The 17,360-nt window shown below is 37.2% G+C and overlaps 1 pseudogene; it reads right to left on the reverse strand.

Annotated features, from left to right (window-relative positions):
- Positions 1 to 1,579: 1,579 nt before the first annotated feature.
- LOC125809956 (probable indole-3-pyruvate monooxygenase YUCCA10) lies at positions 1,580 to 4,651 on the reverse strand (annotated as a pseudogene).
- Between the last annotated feature and the right edge of the window lie 12,709 nt (positions 4,652 to 17,360).

Here is a 17,360-nt window from a genome sequence, read left to right on the forward strand (position 1 = left end):
CAAGTACCTATGAAACATCTTGGCTATCTAAAACATGGGGCTCCAAAGTTTGTTGCATCTGTGTAGTTATCTTTCATTTATTGATGTCTGTTGTGCTAAGTAATCTTTGAAATACTTTATTAATGGATTATCGTGATCTTTACAGGTTGAGGATTTCACTGATTGGTCTCAAAATGCTGCAAGGGCTGTTGGGGAAGCAGAACTATAATACATATACAAGTGTATCCAGTGTACTAGCGAATATATTTCTACTCTTTTGGATGACCTTGTTGAAATACCCATATTGAAATTCAGTTGTTTGGACGTGCTACCTCATTTCAAGACGGTTCTGAGTCAAGTAACATTATAGTAAATGGAAATACAACCACTCTTCCTTATAGAGATATTAAGAAGCCATATCAAAGTAAAGAAAGCCAAAAAGGAATTTAGTCAGCTATACCTTCTGAACCTATCACGACAAAAAGAAAATGGTCTATCGAAGGTTGGGAAGGATTAACTTCAGTGAGCTGTGGACAGTGAAAAGGAAAATGGTCTACTGAAGCATGGGAAGGAATATGTTCAGCGAGTTGGGGACAACCTAAAGAGGATGGTGGAACACTCGACCTTCCTTGGTCAAAAGGAAAATGGTCTACTAAAGGTTGGGGAAAAACATCTTTAGCGAATTGGGGACAATCAAATTGGGACAATGTACAACTAGACTCAATCAGGACAAAAAGGAAAAGATCAGATGAAAAAATTCTTCTTCGCAGTGGTTGGGAAAATTAGACACAAAAAGTTGGCCCAAAAGAAAGCACAACAATAAGCATGCACCTAAGGCTAAGTTGTCAAAATGCAGACATTAGGTATGGGAAGAAGCTAAATTAACCATTTGGTTCTGGATTAAGTAGGTTGTGTGTATCTAGTTGAATCATCTACAACAACTTTTACATTCTTGCTAGGAAGTAGGGAGTATTTCTTATGAGCTCGGTAACTTACCCGTCGTCATCCTCTTATTCTTGTAATGGTTCGTTAGGATATTTTGTACATATCGATCTAGAAATGACCTTAGCAAGATGAAATATTAACTGCTCAATGTACATTTAATTTTATGGACCTTATGAACATCAAGGAATTGAAGGAAAAACAAATTCTTCAGAATCCAATTCTCTCTCTCTCTATGTCTCTCTCTCTCCAGATCTACTTAACTATGAAAAACAAAAACATAATAGATTTCATTCAGGTTGTTAATAAATGTCTCAAATAAAAGTTACCCAATTTGATGTGTAGAGTTATTCGATACTTGTGCTGGCAAGATATAGCAAATGTTCGATTTAATAGTCGAAATGTGTGCGATCTGAACCCCACACCATCATTATAAAAAAAGTCAACAAAGAAAGCCAATCAATGAGAAAAGTTTCATCAAATTGCTATGACACTATAAACTTGATTCCAATAAAAAAAATACTAAAAAAAACATTGTTTTTAAGTTCTAGCTTAGCTTAACTTAACAAGTCAAGCCCACTGTAGAAAGTATCCTGCATTCACACAGTGTTTAGAAACTTTATATAACAACATAGTCTAATATAATAATAATAAAAATCTAAATTTTGTCTCCTCTAACCATCTTAATATCGTCGGCAATAGCTCTAGCATCCATTGAAATACCAACAATCCCTCTTTTTGGAAATCCAGCACAATATAGCCCATTCTCTCCTTTCCATTTTATCAATGTGCCATTTTCAAGGAATATTGAGCTATAATCCTCCATACAAAAGGAAAAAAATGTATATTATTTGAGACAACGATGGTAAAATTAATAGTAAGTTAAATTAGTAACCAGGAAAACTTATCGAGAAATATTATCCACACATGATATTTGCAGGCAAGTAGAAAATTTCAAGACTCAAATTTAGAATTAAAAAAAAAGAACATAGTGATAATTTGCAAACGTATCTTTATCCTTTTGGTAGCAATATTCTTGTAACCAGTAGCAAAAAATATTGCTTCAAATTGATGTTCATGTCCATTGTCAAACGCTATTGTATGTTCCTTTATTTCTAATATTCCAAGAAATACCTAATAATCAATTGACCAAAAGTTATTTCACAAAAAAAACCAAGCGTTATTTTCTTTTTTATAATAGGTTATTAATGCTAATTAGATGAACTATTTACACAAATATATACTATTTGCCGAAATTACTAAATTCTACCGATTTCATAACTATAACAGTTCAACTATTGCCCATGATAATGAACATGTATTTTTATTCTTCTTCATTAAACACTACTACTAGGTTGTTGGTAGTAATAAAACATGAACTCCTGATGTGCTCCTAACCATAATTCACTCGTTGTACCTTTACTATCAGACCAAAACCCTCGAAAAAACTAAAGCGATCTGTTTTTGACATAATATTTCTCAACATAGAATGAAATAAAATATAGATAGTATCATACCTTAATCTGTCCAAGTTTAATCTTGTCAATTGCACCAACATCAATTACTGGGGTTTACCTTTTGATATCTCAACAAAAAATGGGCCTTCTTCTGGTTGTGGTATTCCTAATTCTGCTAAATTTCCAAATTTAAATTTTGCGTACTTTGCAATTACAATATCAACGAAAGATATTGGTAAATATTTTAGCAACAACATTGCAGTATACACCATCTCCCTTGTTAGAACATGAATCTGCAAAAACATTAGGATAAAATATATTAAAACTCTTAGCATTAACAAACATATTTATCAAAAGTATAATTGATTGTGCATGTGAACAACTTGCAGAATCTAACTATAGAAAAGTTATAGCACTTTGGGAGAACATCATGTTATAATGTACATATTTACGGGTTTAAGTTTCATATTTTGACTTATATATTAAAAATGAAATACAAAATCAGATCAATTATAACGTAATTGTATATAACTTAGAGTATGTAAAAACTTAGATCAAAGTTGGTAACTGGAATTAGCAAGGGTTCTAAAAAAAGAAATATATATATGAGTAATACACGAAAGATTATATTAAAAGAGAAATACAAGTTTCATATATAGTTAGTGCAAATAATTTTTTGTATTGTCATTTATCAAGTCATCTAACTGATATCTATATAAATGTTTCTTCAAAATTATGAGATTCAAATTATTAAAAAGTAAAATATGTTATTTGTGCAACATGTGAAAAGACGATGTATAAAATTGTTAATAAGACAAACTTAGCAAAAATTAAGATTCTAGTTATAAGAAAAAGAAACCCTAGTTCTTTTCTTTCCGAATTCAGTTCCTCAATGTAAAAAATATATGATTTTTTTATACTTATACTAAACAACTTGTCTCCTCTCCAAATCCTACTCTTCTTTTTCTCACGATATAAGATATGTGATGAGACTTGAATTTGATTTTCTTTTAAATTTGTGCGATTTAGAAATAGACTAATGACATCTTTCTATGTTTTCAGGATATTTAAATATCTATCCGAAAATTTGAATTTGCAATAATCCAACACCATATTCCTTAATCACTTTCTAGTCAACTAGTATCCCCTTTTTAAAGAAGAACTCATTTCATTAAATAAACTTTCAATTCAGAATAAAGGTTGTTTTTTGCAATTTTGTATAGTGCTTGGAGAGTATGTTTGTGAAATATAACATAAATGATGAATCGGTGGAAATTATTAGAGGTGAAGCTAATTAAAAAATATTTTTTTAGATAAGAAACGCCACAAGAGTATATATGACTGGATGGATCGTCAATAAAGTATAATGAAAAGCATGAGAAATCATGTTCATATTCCGGCACTTTCACATAAGGGTATGACCAGATGTTGATGGTCAAGAAACCCATACCCAATATCTTGATGAATCGAGTTACAACATTAAAAATTCTAGTAAAAAGTAACAGGTACCATGTAAAATAGTTGATGTACAACTAAACTAACCGAACACTACCATTTAATAATTTTTATAACAGACACAAACCTACTCACATGCAAACAAATAACGATGAAAGTAAAGATAAGGCATAAAGAGATAGAGAGACTTACTGGACTTCTAAAAACAATTGATGTGTGTCTTTCATAATTTGGAAGATCAAAAGTTATTTCCATCCCAGAGTTTCCTGATCCAAAGACCAATACCTTTTTATCCTTATATTTTTCACCAGATCTATAATCACTTGAATGGATTATTTCTCCATTGAAATTTTCTATTCCTATCATTTTTGGAATATAACCTTTGTTATTTTCTCTCGTAGCCAAAATCAAGAAATCACTAGCATACATTTCAATTTATCCACTAGTCAAATTTTTTGATTCGACATTTCATTTCTTTTCCCCACTGTTGTAAAAGGCCGATTCACGACAAGTTTGAAATTTTGGCTTGATGTTGAAATGCTCAACATACTCATCTAAGTATTGAATAATTTTTTTTTTTGGCATATACTTAGGTGATGATGTTTCAAGTGGCATAAATGGCAATGAACAAAATCCTTTGATAGATGCAAATAAAGTCTATCATAAGTCTTTTCCTTCCACAAATAAGCACAACAATCTTGTTTTTCTAAAATAACATTGTTTATGCCCAGTTTGTTTAAACAAGTTGATACAGCTATACCGGATGGTCCAGCTCCAACCACAATAATGTCAATTTCTTCCTTTGTGAAATTAGCCATTGCAACATTTTCAGAAAATTAAACAAACATTTTTTTTGAGAATGTTGAAAAGAAAATTGCAATAAGATTTCAAGAAAGGAAATTTAGACGATGAGGTATGTATATATGTTCTTCAAACAGAATATGATTATATTTATTATTACTTTTCCTTTTTGAAAGTGTAGTAGAAAACAACAGTTACAAGTAAATGAATTCTTTTTATTATTGAAACAACATATGAGTTTTTTTCTCAATTCTTTGGTAGATTTGAAAATATTTAATTGAAAGTTTTCTTTAGCTTAAGCTAAAACGTGTCATATTCATTCTTGTATAAATGAACTTTGTTGTTTAAAAAAGAGACAAATTACAAAAATTTAATTGAATTTGACTGATGTTTAGTCATCGGCTAAATTCAAAGTATATATTTTTTTGTCTTTTTATCTGTGTCTTAGATTTTCAGATAACAGTCAACTAATTAAATTATATTAATTAATTTATATTAGCAAATTATTTTCTTTGTTAAAAATGTTAGAATTAAGAAGAAAGATGATTTTTTGATATATTAAATAGGAAAAAAAGTTTAAATATGCCATCGAAATTTGAGAAAAGTCTTATCAATTTGAGCTATTTCTCAAACGGAAATGACATTTGTCAAGCCTCGAGGCTATCCCCTTGACATAAACACATGACCTAGGATCATGAGTGACCCCAAGCTAACGCTATGCTGGCATATCATTGCATACTAAGATAAACTGAAATAAGAAATATTGTGTGGAATCCTTAAGTCATGAGATAAACTAAAATGATGGGGAAATACCCAATCTAAGTCTAAATATAAAAGGCTATGAGTTTAATAACAACTGGAATATCAAACTCAAAACCAAAACTGAATCTAACTATGTCTGAATAAAAGCCTCTAACTGACATGCCCCAGCTATCTATAGCAAAACTGAAACTAAAAGACTGAAAGTAAAAGAAAACATGTTTATCGTCCTTGTAGAATGATGACTCACTACTGATAATGCTAAATACAGATCGAGAACCGATATACACATGATCTGAATATTGTGGGCCTGAACCTACATCATGAGAAAATGTAGCGTAGGGTATGCGTCAATACTTAAAAGGTATTGAGCATGCATGATAGGATAAAATTGAACAATATATACATACCTGAATAAAGTATAAAGCATACTGATTAATGATATAAGATGAACATGAAGAATATACTGAACATACTAGACATGAACTAAACTAAATGCAATGACAAAGTTTATAACATACTGAAACTGAATACTGAAATATAACTGGTAACCTGGTCAATGTACTAGAATATGTCTGTGGGAGCTACTATTAATCGATATAAAACCACATGAGCTAAATGTGGAGTTCGATGTATACGCCCCATTGAGAGAACCCAATATACCTTGCTAGGGGTATAAAGGCCTGACTGGAATGATCACTAAATATAATGCCCACAGAGGGGACTTAACCTACGGTGGCATGTAGTTCTGGGACTATGAGGGTGACTGACCCTAGTGCAACAATAAGTACTCATAATGAAACATTTGAAAACTGATGCACGTATATTTGTATAAACTAACCTAGCAAGTGTAATTGATGAACGAAACAAAGCTACACAACTAGGACTCTGAATTTCATGCTAAAATTAAGCAACATGGTTACGAAAATGTAATATTCTGATTAAGATTACTCTAACAGCTATATCACAACAATTATCTGAAGTTCTAGAAACCCTAAGCCTAAATATTATAAAGGGAATCAAGAATCTGAGTTAATTCTAGGGACCTAATGGGTGAAAGAAACCCGCTAGTGAAATCCCACATACCTGTTGACAAAATCTACGGAGAAATCTTTCGATTACGGACAGAAACTTGAGAGAAACCTGCTGATTGTTCTAAGGAAAACTGGCGCCTCTTTCTTCTTCTTTTGTTCTAGTGAAATGTGCATAATATGCTATCATCAGTATCCTCTAAGGAGGCTATTGTAAGCATAATAAAATATCCAATTTGTTGCAGTATTCTTACAACACCAAGATTGTATTGTTTCAACTTATAAAACACCAAAAGTAAGAGAAATTTACTTTTTGTACTTTTGCAGACTTGTAGTACCTTCTTTGTATTATTTAATGAAATTTATTTTTCCTTATCCAAATAAAAAAGGACAAAGAAAAAGATGGTTTGGTTCACCTTTTGTAAAAGTACCCTCTTGTACAAGAGGATATCAGTGTTACTCTTATAAACTTCTTGTTCCTGTATTGAACCCTTTTTGTCCATAAAAACAAAAGACCATGCATTTTAGGAAGGACATAGCTTATTAACTTCATCTCCATTTCCCCCCTTGATGAGTCAGAGATTTGGACTCATTTAGGGCATTGTTTATATAGATTTATTGTCCTCAAAGGCTTATTTAAGACCAATAACTGATGTAAAATCCTTGATTTTCAGGTTTATGGATTGAGGAACAAAGCAAGGACACTAACAAGCAAAAAAGAACAAAACAGGCTGAAAGAATGAAGAAAGACAACCTGGTGAATGCCAAGTTCACTTGGCGAATTGTCGAATGGCTATTTGACCGCCTAAAGTTCCAGTGTGCCAAGCCCTGAATGAAAGAACCAATTTTGCTATGGAAAGGAGCAGTTGGTGGATCAACGAGTTATTCTGCAATGCCAAGATAGATCGCCCAAAGTTATAGACCTGGATGATGCTGAATGCCAAGGCAGAAGGGCAATGCAAGTGACCAAAGGGCGGCACGCCGAGTGGTTCGGAGAGCTCGACTTACTTCACCTAGTGACTCTTTGCAACACATTTTTGGTGACTATAATTTCATTTTTGAACATTTAGTTTATCTGAGATCATATATTCTTAGTCTATTATTGAGTTTGGAACGGGTGAGACAGTTTTCTCTAGTTTTTCCTAAGCTTTGAAGAATTAAAGTTTTTCACTTTTGAGAAATTGGAAGTGGGTCTTTGAGATTCTTCAAATTAGACCATTGTAAGGACGAAATCACTCTTACGCAGTTGATGGATAATCAATTTAGTAATAGTTTTTATCTTTTTATGATGTCTAGCTAAAACCCAATTCTTGGGGTGTGATTATATGATTATGGGCTGATTTAGTTTATGGGTATTGCTAATTGTTAGTTTAAATGCTATTTAGAAGTGAGTTTAATCATTAATTGTGGTTTAATTTAAGAATTTTAGTTGCAAATGCAGTTCTATGTTTGTGTTCATGGCTTGCTCGAGAGAGGTTTTAGAACTAAAATTATTGATTGATGGTGTGTAGGTATTGGTTTGACCTGGGTTCAGCTCGAGAGAGTGAATCCTTAAATCAATCCCACACATTCAGCTCGAGAGAGTGAATGGACTAAGGCGTGGGCTATTCTTATTTTGCATACTTGTTGATGTTCGAGAGAAATCAACTTGATTCGGGATAAATTTTTCGAGAAAAAGTTTACCTCCTCTATAGCCTAGCTTACTCACTAATATCTATCTATTTACTAATAGTTGCAATTACCCAATTACCCATTCGTCTATATTAGCCTATAATCGATCACATCCCAAGAACCCATCTCATTATTCTTAAGTTTTATTGTTTGCCACTGTTTGTAGTTGATAATCAAAACCAAAACCCCTATTTGACATTCGTGTCACTCCTTGATTTGAATGATGTCTTTATTCGATAATGTTTATTCCTATGACTTATTTGAATATGTTCATATTTCCAAATTGAATCTGAAACACGTACCGCTCCCTATAGGATTTGACCCCAACTTATTTAGTTGGGTTTTATACTGATTTACGATCGTTGAATACCTAGAATATGATGAGGTGTGCTTGAAACGTTAAGATCAAAATGGCGTCGCTGCCGGGGAGTTGTGTTGTTTGAGATTTTTTTTGTGAAGTTGAATTTTGTTCTTGTTAGTCATAGTTGAATCTACTTATTTTTAGTTTTGGTTTACGTATTGCTTGTTTAAAACATAGGAAATGAGTGTCAACAGAAGCAATGGTAGCCAAGTGGGCCACCAAGATGACATCGAAAACCTCAATGATGTCAATGACCTAAATCTAATGGGTGGAGTTGGTGCCATTCGCTTGGCTCCAGCTGAAGGGAACGTTATGTTCCACATTACAAGCACCATGTTGCAACTCTTGTAGTTGAAAGGGTTGTTCGGTGGGTTGGATCATGAGGATCCCCATGAGCATATAAGGAACTTTGTTGATGTTTGCGGGTCGGTCTCCTCTAAGAACATATCCCAAGAGTTGGTCCGAATGAGGTTGTTCCCATTTTCTCTAATGGGAGAAGCATGTAAGTGGTTGGCTAAATTGCCAACAGATTCTATCACTTCGTGGGAAGAGCTTGTCACCACATTCCAAGTGCGATTTTTCTCTCCTTCGAAGATGATGACACTTAGGGATAGCATCCAAAGCTTCAAGCTCTTGGAGGGTGAGCCAATCCATGAGACTTGGCTAAGATTTAAAAAAGTTGGTGCTGCAATGCCCAACTCATGGTTTTCCCGAAAACGTTTTGCTACAATACTTTTACCGATCCTTGATTCGGTGAACAAGGGAATGGCTGATCAACTTTCTCTGGGAGGTTTAATGCAACAACCTTACATTATAGCAGCCCAACTTTTGGATCTATGACAAAAATTAACCGGGCATGGTAAACCCGTGAAGATCAGGTCTCCCCCTTCACTTTTAAATTAACAAAGGAGCAACTTCAAAGAGATCAAGAGTGGGACCAAAACATGGAAAAAATGATGACCCAACTTGACATTTTGACCACAAATGTCATGAGAGCTTGTGCTAGGAGTGTCAATGTTGTGGGTGTGGGTTGTGAAAACCCTGATGAGGCCATGTTTGAAGCGATGTACAATGAGGAAGTGAAATTCCTAGCCAACCAAGGAGGAGGTTATCGTGCAAACTACCCAAGGTCGGGTGGTAACCAAGGTTGGAACAAAGATGAGGGATGGAGAGACCGAGATAGAGAGTGGCACGATCGTAACACTACCTGGAAGGAAAGAGAATGGGAGAAGGATAGGTATGTTCCTCCCCACGAGTGTTAAAAGCCCAAAGATTTTGAGGGTGGTCGGGCTGAGGATATGCTTTCTCGTATTCTCAACAAGGTCGAAGGGTCTGATAAAATTTTGAAGGAGATGAAGAAAGATGTATCGACCCTTAACCAGATGGTGACCTCTCATTTCGTCTCTATCAAGCAGTTGGAGACCTAAATGGGTCAAATTTCTTCTTATTTAAACCCGAGACAACAAGGGGGTTGCCTAGTGATACTATGGCAAACCCCACGAAGGAAGTTTGAGCAAGGACTTGCGTCATGCCACGACATTAACTAAGGCGCTGCTTGGGAGGCAACCCATGTTTTTATTGCTTTATTTAAATTTTGGAATAACGTGTGTTGATTGTGCAGGTTGAATTATAGAATGTGTTTGAAAAGTGCAGGTTGGCGAGCAAAATGTCCAGTCGGCGTGCCCGACTTGAACCGTTGTTAGGCTCAGGAAAATATCAGTTGGAGTCTGTAAAACTCGGCAGGCCCATGGACAAGTCGGCGACTCACGGAACAGGTTGGCGAGCCCGACATTGTCCGCCGTTTAGACCCCCACATTAACTGGAGTTCCTGTAAAACTCGATGAGGTAAGTAATTACTCAGCAAGTCACTGAGTGGTTCGGCGAGGAAAAATAACATTGCTGAAAGTGCATGAACTGGACGATTTTTAAAAGGTCAAAGGTTTAAAATTTCAAACTATTTCACATTCCTTCATTTTTTAACTTCGTACAATCACACCCGCACTCTATATTTCCCATATTCTTTCTTTTTACCGCTTTTTGGTCATCGATCTTATGTTCGGAGTTGGAATTCTTTGCTGCGTAGCATTACGAATCATATTTCAGTATAAAAGGTTGGTTTTCCGAACCCCAAACTCAGGTATAGCGGTTGAACTCATTTTATGTAATTCTTATTGATGTGTATTGGGCCTCTCTGAAATCATAAATATGTGCTAGTTTGCCTTCTCTAGTTTTGATATCGTGCCTAAAATTGCCTTAATTCTTAATTTCCCAAATTACGTGCTTTAAAATTGATCATAAATTGTTGGTTTGGACTATTTTATTGTTGGGTCTAGTCAGATGAAGTCTGAGTAACCCAAATTGTGCTAAATGACGTGCTTTGCCCAATGATAGAGCGTTTGATGTCATTCTTAAGGTCTAAAGTCATCAAATGGCCAATTTTGGCCAAATCGGGGGAGGTTTGAGTACCCCGGTGGCTTAGGTCTAATGGTTCTGAGCCTAATTGAGTGGTGCGTTGTTTGATTTTGTTTTCGGGAGCTACGGGTTTGATTTTGGAAGTCGGGGTTCAAAATGGCACGGTGGGCAGTTTGGCGAGATAGGTCGAACTCGCCGAACTACTTGGCGGTTCGCCAAAGTCCCCCAGATCACTTTTAATTCCATGATTTAGTTGGGTTTGGGTCTGTAACTTTTGGCGAGAAGCCTGAGCTCGCCGAGTGCCATCGGTGACTCGCCAAAAGTCTTCCTTGATTGCCCTTTCTGCGTCGCTAACCCCTAAAATGCACTTTAACTTTCGGGGGGCTAGTTTGTGCTCGCCGAATGAGGTCGGTGATTCGCCTAAAGGCCCTTCTCATCACTGACATGCCATTTTTCTGGGAAATGTTTGAACTAATCCTTTTGATGAGCCCGATCTGGCTTGCCAAAGTGATTCGGTGACTCGTCGATCGGTTCAACGAGTCTTTCTACAACTTAGTTTCTACATTATTCTTGAATCATTCTTACTTATTTTGGTATATTTTGTAGATATGGCTAGAACCAAACTGGATATGCCGCCCCACATAAGAGCACGAGGAATAGTTATTAAGGATGGGCCAGTTACCCCTTCCAAAAATGGGAAGAAGACACCTCCCAAAGGAGGCTAAGGCAAGGGCAACGCGCCCGCATCTGAGATACCGGAGTACAACTCCGGCAGCGAGGGGGATTCCTTTGACTCCTTGGCTGCATTCTTTGAGCCTGAGGATGACCAACCTCTGTAATCCCGTGAGATGAGATTCGCTCCAGAGTTTGCCAAGATCAGTCTAGGATCCTAGAGGCCGAACCTCCTACTACTGATAGAGCGCCAGCTCCGGCACAGACGGTGGTTCCAGCACCACTAGTTCAGGGTCCCCCTCTTTGGCTACTCAATAGGCTAAATGTCAAGAGGTTGAGGACGATTCTCGAGGAGAAGATTCTATCCACAGAGGGCATAGAGGGCAGGTATACTAATGTGTGGGACACTCTACGTTTCCATAGATTCTAGTAGTTTACCACTCCCCGAGGCCCATACATTCCTACATGGGTTCGGGAGTGTTACTCAGCATACGGTGACCTGGTACCTAAGGGCAAGAAGAATGTCAGTGCTTTCAGATTGGTAGAATCCATCATGGTACGGGTGACAGTAGTGAGATGCACTCGTGATCATATCAACGTTGTATTTGATAGAGGGTTTGTTCTTGACTACCCAAATTTGGCTACCACTGCGACACCTTTGGATGATATGAAGGTCTGGGTTGCCCCCCCTCATTTCTAACACCACCCCGAGGTGGATTGAGGCAGGAGCTCTGATTGAGAAGAAGGATTTGAATGTAGTTGTGCGGTACTGGTTTGGATTCATTAGCAGCTCCATTATGCCTTCACAGAATGTGTCCATCCTCTCCCATCCAAAGGTGGCCTGCCTTGGGTCAATCATAGCCCGACGGAACATTGACTTGGGACTCATCATTGATCAGGAGATGGCCATGAGGGCCAAGTAGCTCCAAACATCCTTTCATTTCCCGGTCCTGTATATAGAGTTGTGCCGGCATGCTAGAGTTTCTCGTGATAAGAAGAGGGACATCGAGGTCACTCTTACATTATCCATAGACATCCAACGCATTGAGGCTGAGTGCACTCGAGAGGAGGTAGATAGGAGGAGAGCAACTCCGGTGGATACATCCTAGAAAATTGATGTTGATACGAAACCTGCAGAGGCACTTTTGCCTACTTCGGCCTCCGGGCCTTCAAGTACTCCCGCTTCTACTTCCTCCGAGGCTCCTGGCTCTTCTACTGCTTCCCAGCCTACCAGGATTACTCAGGTCATGATACTGAAGATGGGGCACTTAGCTCATTCTGTCGATGTGTGGGCTACCCGATTAAAGGCTGAAGTACCTTTAATGATCGAGTGGGCCATCCTAGCTGCATTTACACCCCTCCGAACATCTATTGACACTCTCACAGTGAAAGTAGAGACTTGTGAGAGTAGACAGGGGGCTACATTAGAGATAACGACTTTGAGAGCTGAGGTTGCAGACTTGAGGAACGACGTAGACAATCTAAAGTCCACAAACTTCACTTATTTATATGAGGTGGCTAAGATTGATGAGGAGCAACTTGGTGTCGGTGAGGAGGCTACTTATAAGGGACTTATAGAGGTTGATGAGGCTATAGTGGATTCAGATTTCAATTCAATTCAAGGAAATTAAGATTCAAGTCAAGAGAAGTTCATAGAGTTTTCCAAAAGTCTTTTACAAACGTTTTAAGTTGGTTTTAAGACTTTAGTTTTGAGTTGAGTAAAGATTTAAGATTGAAGTTCATTTCTTCAAAAGAGTATATTGGGACTATGTATTCCCAAAGAGTAAATTGTTTTCACATTTAAACAAGAAAGGAACCTTTTATTTCCAAGAAGAGTCTTTGAGCTAAGTTTTGAGCAAGTATCTCAAACCACAAAAAGAATTTTTGTTTTTTAACATAAGAGTTAGTATCATATTTTGGGAGTAGTATTTAGCACCGATATGGGGGAGAGTTCAGAAAACTCCCAGCCCCCATAAATCATGTAGCCGTTATGGGTAGAAAAGGGTCATACTTTTTAGATGATTCCTTAGTGCTTTTTAGCATAGCTTTGTGGATCCACTTAGTAGTCAGGTTCTATACCCTCGACAAGGTATATGATGGCCCTGTCCGCGTGAGGCAAAATGTTGTATCATCACAATAGCTATTAAGTTATGGTTGTCGGTTAGAGAAACTCCCACAGAAGTATAGTAAATTTTATTTTTACATACATTTAGAGTACATTGAATCCTTGCATACATATGGAGTTATTATTGTATTTCTAAATACACAGAGTTGTTATCCATGTTTTAAAAAGCTTTTCTTTATATTGCACTTGTTTATACTTCTTTATATTGAAATGATTTCAGTTCAGTTCAGTTCAGTTGATTTGAGACAAAGTTTGTTCTTCAGTTCCTTTCAAGCTTATGTCTTGTTTTAGAAATCTCATCGCATCCTCGTACACTCAATGTACTGATGCCATTTGTCCTGCATCTTTTATGATGTACATACAGGTAACCAGGATCAATATCCAGTGCATCGTTAATTCTAGTTGAGTTCCAGAGTTGTTGGTGAGCCTCCTTGATTCTGGAGGATCCTATTTATTACTTTCAGTATGTTTAGTTCAGTAGGATGTCCTGGGTCTTGTCCCAACGTCCATCTCAGTTTTTTAGACGCTTCTTAGACAGTTAGTGATGTTAGTTCTTTAGTCTTTGTATTTCCTGTTTTGATGGTTGAGAATGTTATTTTAATACATTCTAAGTTTATTATTGAGCAGTTCAGTTTACTTTTTAAAGTAGTTATATCATGAGTAAGTCTTCCGCTGAGTCAGTAAGCCAGGCTAAGGGTTCGCTTGGGGACATCAATGGTTCTCGAGTGCGAGTCCCACCCATGGTATAGGCTCGGGGTGTGACAATCTTGGTATTAAAGCACAATTTTCAAGAGTCCTAGAGAGTGTTTGAAGTCGTGTCTGTTGAGTCCTAGTTATCAGTGTGAAGTGTGCAACATCTATAATTAGGAGGTTGCAACATCTTAGAAACTATCTCACTTCTTTCATACTCATTTTGTGCGATATAGTTTATCTAAAATAGTCTCTTTCTAATTTGTGCTTGCGCGTGTCTTTAAAATCATGCTTCCATGAAGAGCTGTCAGAGGTCGTCCGGAAAGAAGGAATGTCGAACCACATGAACAAGGGGTACCTAATGCACCAGAAGTACAACCCCAATGAGAGGTCATTAATGCCAAATTTCGTGAAGCTATCTGGTTGTTGAGCCTAGTTGTGACCAATCAAGCGGGGCAACAGAGAGGAAATCGTTAGGAAGTGGCTGATACTTCAAGGAGCCGTGAGTTCTTAAGGATGAACCCACCAAGCTTCACAGGTTCAAGTGTTACTGAGGATCCAGAGAATTGTGTTGAAGAGCTTCAGAAGGTTTTTGAGATCATGCATGTTGTTGATACTGAGAGGGTGGAACTAGTTGTATACCAAATAAAGGGTGTCTCTAGGATATGGTTCGACCAATGGAAAAAGAACCGAGCTGAGGGAGCACAACATGTGAGTTTGTCTGGTTTTGAGGAGGCCTTCTTGGGGCGTTTCTTTCCCCGATAATTGAGAGAGGCTAATGTACGAGAGTTCCTCACTCTTAATCAAGATTTTTTTAGCGTTCATGAGTATAGTCTGAAGTTCACACAACTTTCCCTCTATGCTCTGGAGATGGTTTCTGACATGAGGAGCATGATGAGTTTGTTCGTCACTAGGTTGTCTCGCCTGTCAAGCAAGGAAGGCAAGACAACTATGATGATAGGTGATATGGACATAGCCCGACTAATGATCCATGTGCAAAAAGTTGAAAAGGACAAGTTGAGGGATAGAGAAAAATTTAAGAATAAGAAGGCTAAGATAGCAGGGAATGAGTAATGCAAACTGGTCTTCCTTCCAACAGAAATAAAATGCACTGGCTCCATCATCTGCTAGTGCACCTGCACCAAAGAACAAAGGTGAGTACAATAGTTAGAATTTCAGAGCTAAACCTGCCTATTATCATGATAGTATGGCACAAGGGTGTAGTAAGCCTCTTGCATGTGCAAAGTGTGGTAGGAATTACTCAGGGATGTGTCGTGATGGCTCCACTGGTTGCTTCAAGTGTGGCCAGAATGGTCACTTTATCAGAAAAAGTCCAAAGAACAAGCAGGGTAATAGTAATGGGGGGAATAGAGCCCAGTCTTCTTTAGTTGCTCCACAAGACATAGATGCATCTAGAGGTGCTAGTTCAGGGGCAGGTGGAGGGGAAAATCGTCTTTATGATATCACTAGTCGGCAAGAGCAAGAGGATTCTCCAAATGTTGTCGCATGTATGATCCAAGTCTTTAACTTTGATGTTTATGCTTTGCTACATCTAGGAGCGAGTTTATCCTTTGTAACTCTGTATATTGTGATGAATTTTGATATTCTTCCTGAAAAAATTAGTGAGCCCTTTGGTGTTTCTACACTTTTTGGTGAGTCTATTCTAGCAGAGAAAGTCTATCGTGATTGTACCGTTTCCTTTAATCACAAGAGTACAATGGTTCATTTAGTTGAGTTAGACATGGTAGATTTTGATGTCATTCTAGGTATGGACTGACTTCATGCCTGTTATGCCTCAGTAGATTGTAGAACTCGAGTAGTTAAGTTCCAATTTCCAAATGAGTCAGTCTTAGAGTGGAAAAGCAGTTCAGCAGTGCCTAAGGGTCATTTTATTTCTAATATTAAGGAAAGAAAATTAGTTTCCAATGGGTGTGTCTATCACTTAGTCCGAGATGATGACTCTAGTGTTAAGATACCTCATATTCAGTCAGTTCCAGTAGTAAAAGAGCTCCTAGAAGTCTTTCCAGATGATCTTCCCGGAATCTTTCCTGAGAGAAATAGACTTCGATATTGACCTTCTTTCATATACTCATCCTATATCTATTCCTCCATATAGGATGATACCAGCAGAGTTAAAAGAGCAATTGAAAGATCTCCTAGAGAAGGGTTTTATTTGACCAAGTGTCTCACCTTTGGGCACCACGGTCTTGTTTGTGATGAAGAAGGATGGTTCCCTTAGGATGTGCATAGATTACCGTCAGTTGAATAAGGTTACAATCAAGAATAAGTACCCTCTTCTAAGAATTGATGATCTCTTCGATCAACTTCAGGGAGCTACGTGTTTTTCCAAGATAGATCTCAGATCAGGCTACCATTAGTTAAGAGTAAGGGAATGTGATATTCCAAAGACAGCTTTCAGGACCCATTATGGTCATTATGAGTTTCTGGTCATGTCGTTTGATTTAACTAATACACCTGCAACGTTCATGGAACTTACGAATAGAGTATTCAAGCCTTATTTAGATATGTTTTTTATCGTTTTCATTGATGACATATTAGTCTATTCGAGGAATGAAGAAGATCATTCTAGCCATCTCATAATAGTTCTCCAAACTTTAAAGGATAGAGAATTGTATACCAAGTTCTCTAAGTGTCAGTTTTGGCTTGAGTCTGTAGCATTCTTAGGCAACATTTTTTTCAGTGATGGAATTAGAGTTGATACTCAGAAAATAGAGGCAGTGCAGATTGGGTATTGACCCATATCTCCAACTAATATTAGTAGTTTCTTGTGGTTGGCTGGATATTATAAAAGGTTCGTAGAGGGGTTCTCATCTATTTCGTCCCCTTTGACCAAGTTCACTCAGAAAATGGTTAAGTTTCAATGGTCTGAAGCTTGTGAGGAAAGCTTTCAAGAATTGAAAAAGAGGTTGACTACTGCCCCAGTATTGACCTTACCAGAAGGTACGCAATGCTTTGTTGTATATTGTGATGCGTACAGAGTTGAT

This window comes from Solanum verrucosum, unplaced genomic scaffold (assembly GCF_900185275.1).
Source record: "Solanum verrucosum unplaced genomic scaffold, falcon-dt-bn FXZP01000257.1, whole genome shotgun sequence".
NCBI classification, from domain to species: Eukaryota; Viridiplantae; Streptophyta; class Magnoliopsida; order Solanales; family Solanaceae; genus Solanum; species Solanum verrucosum.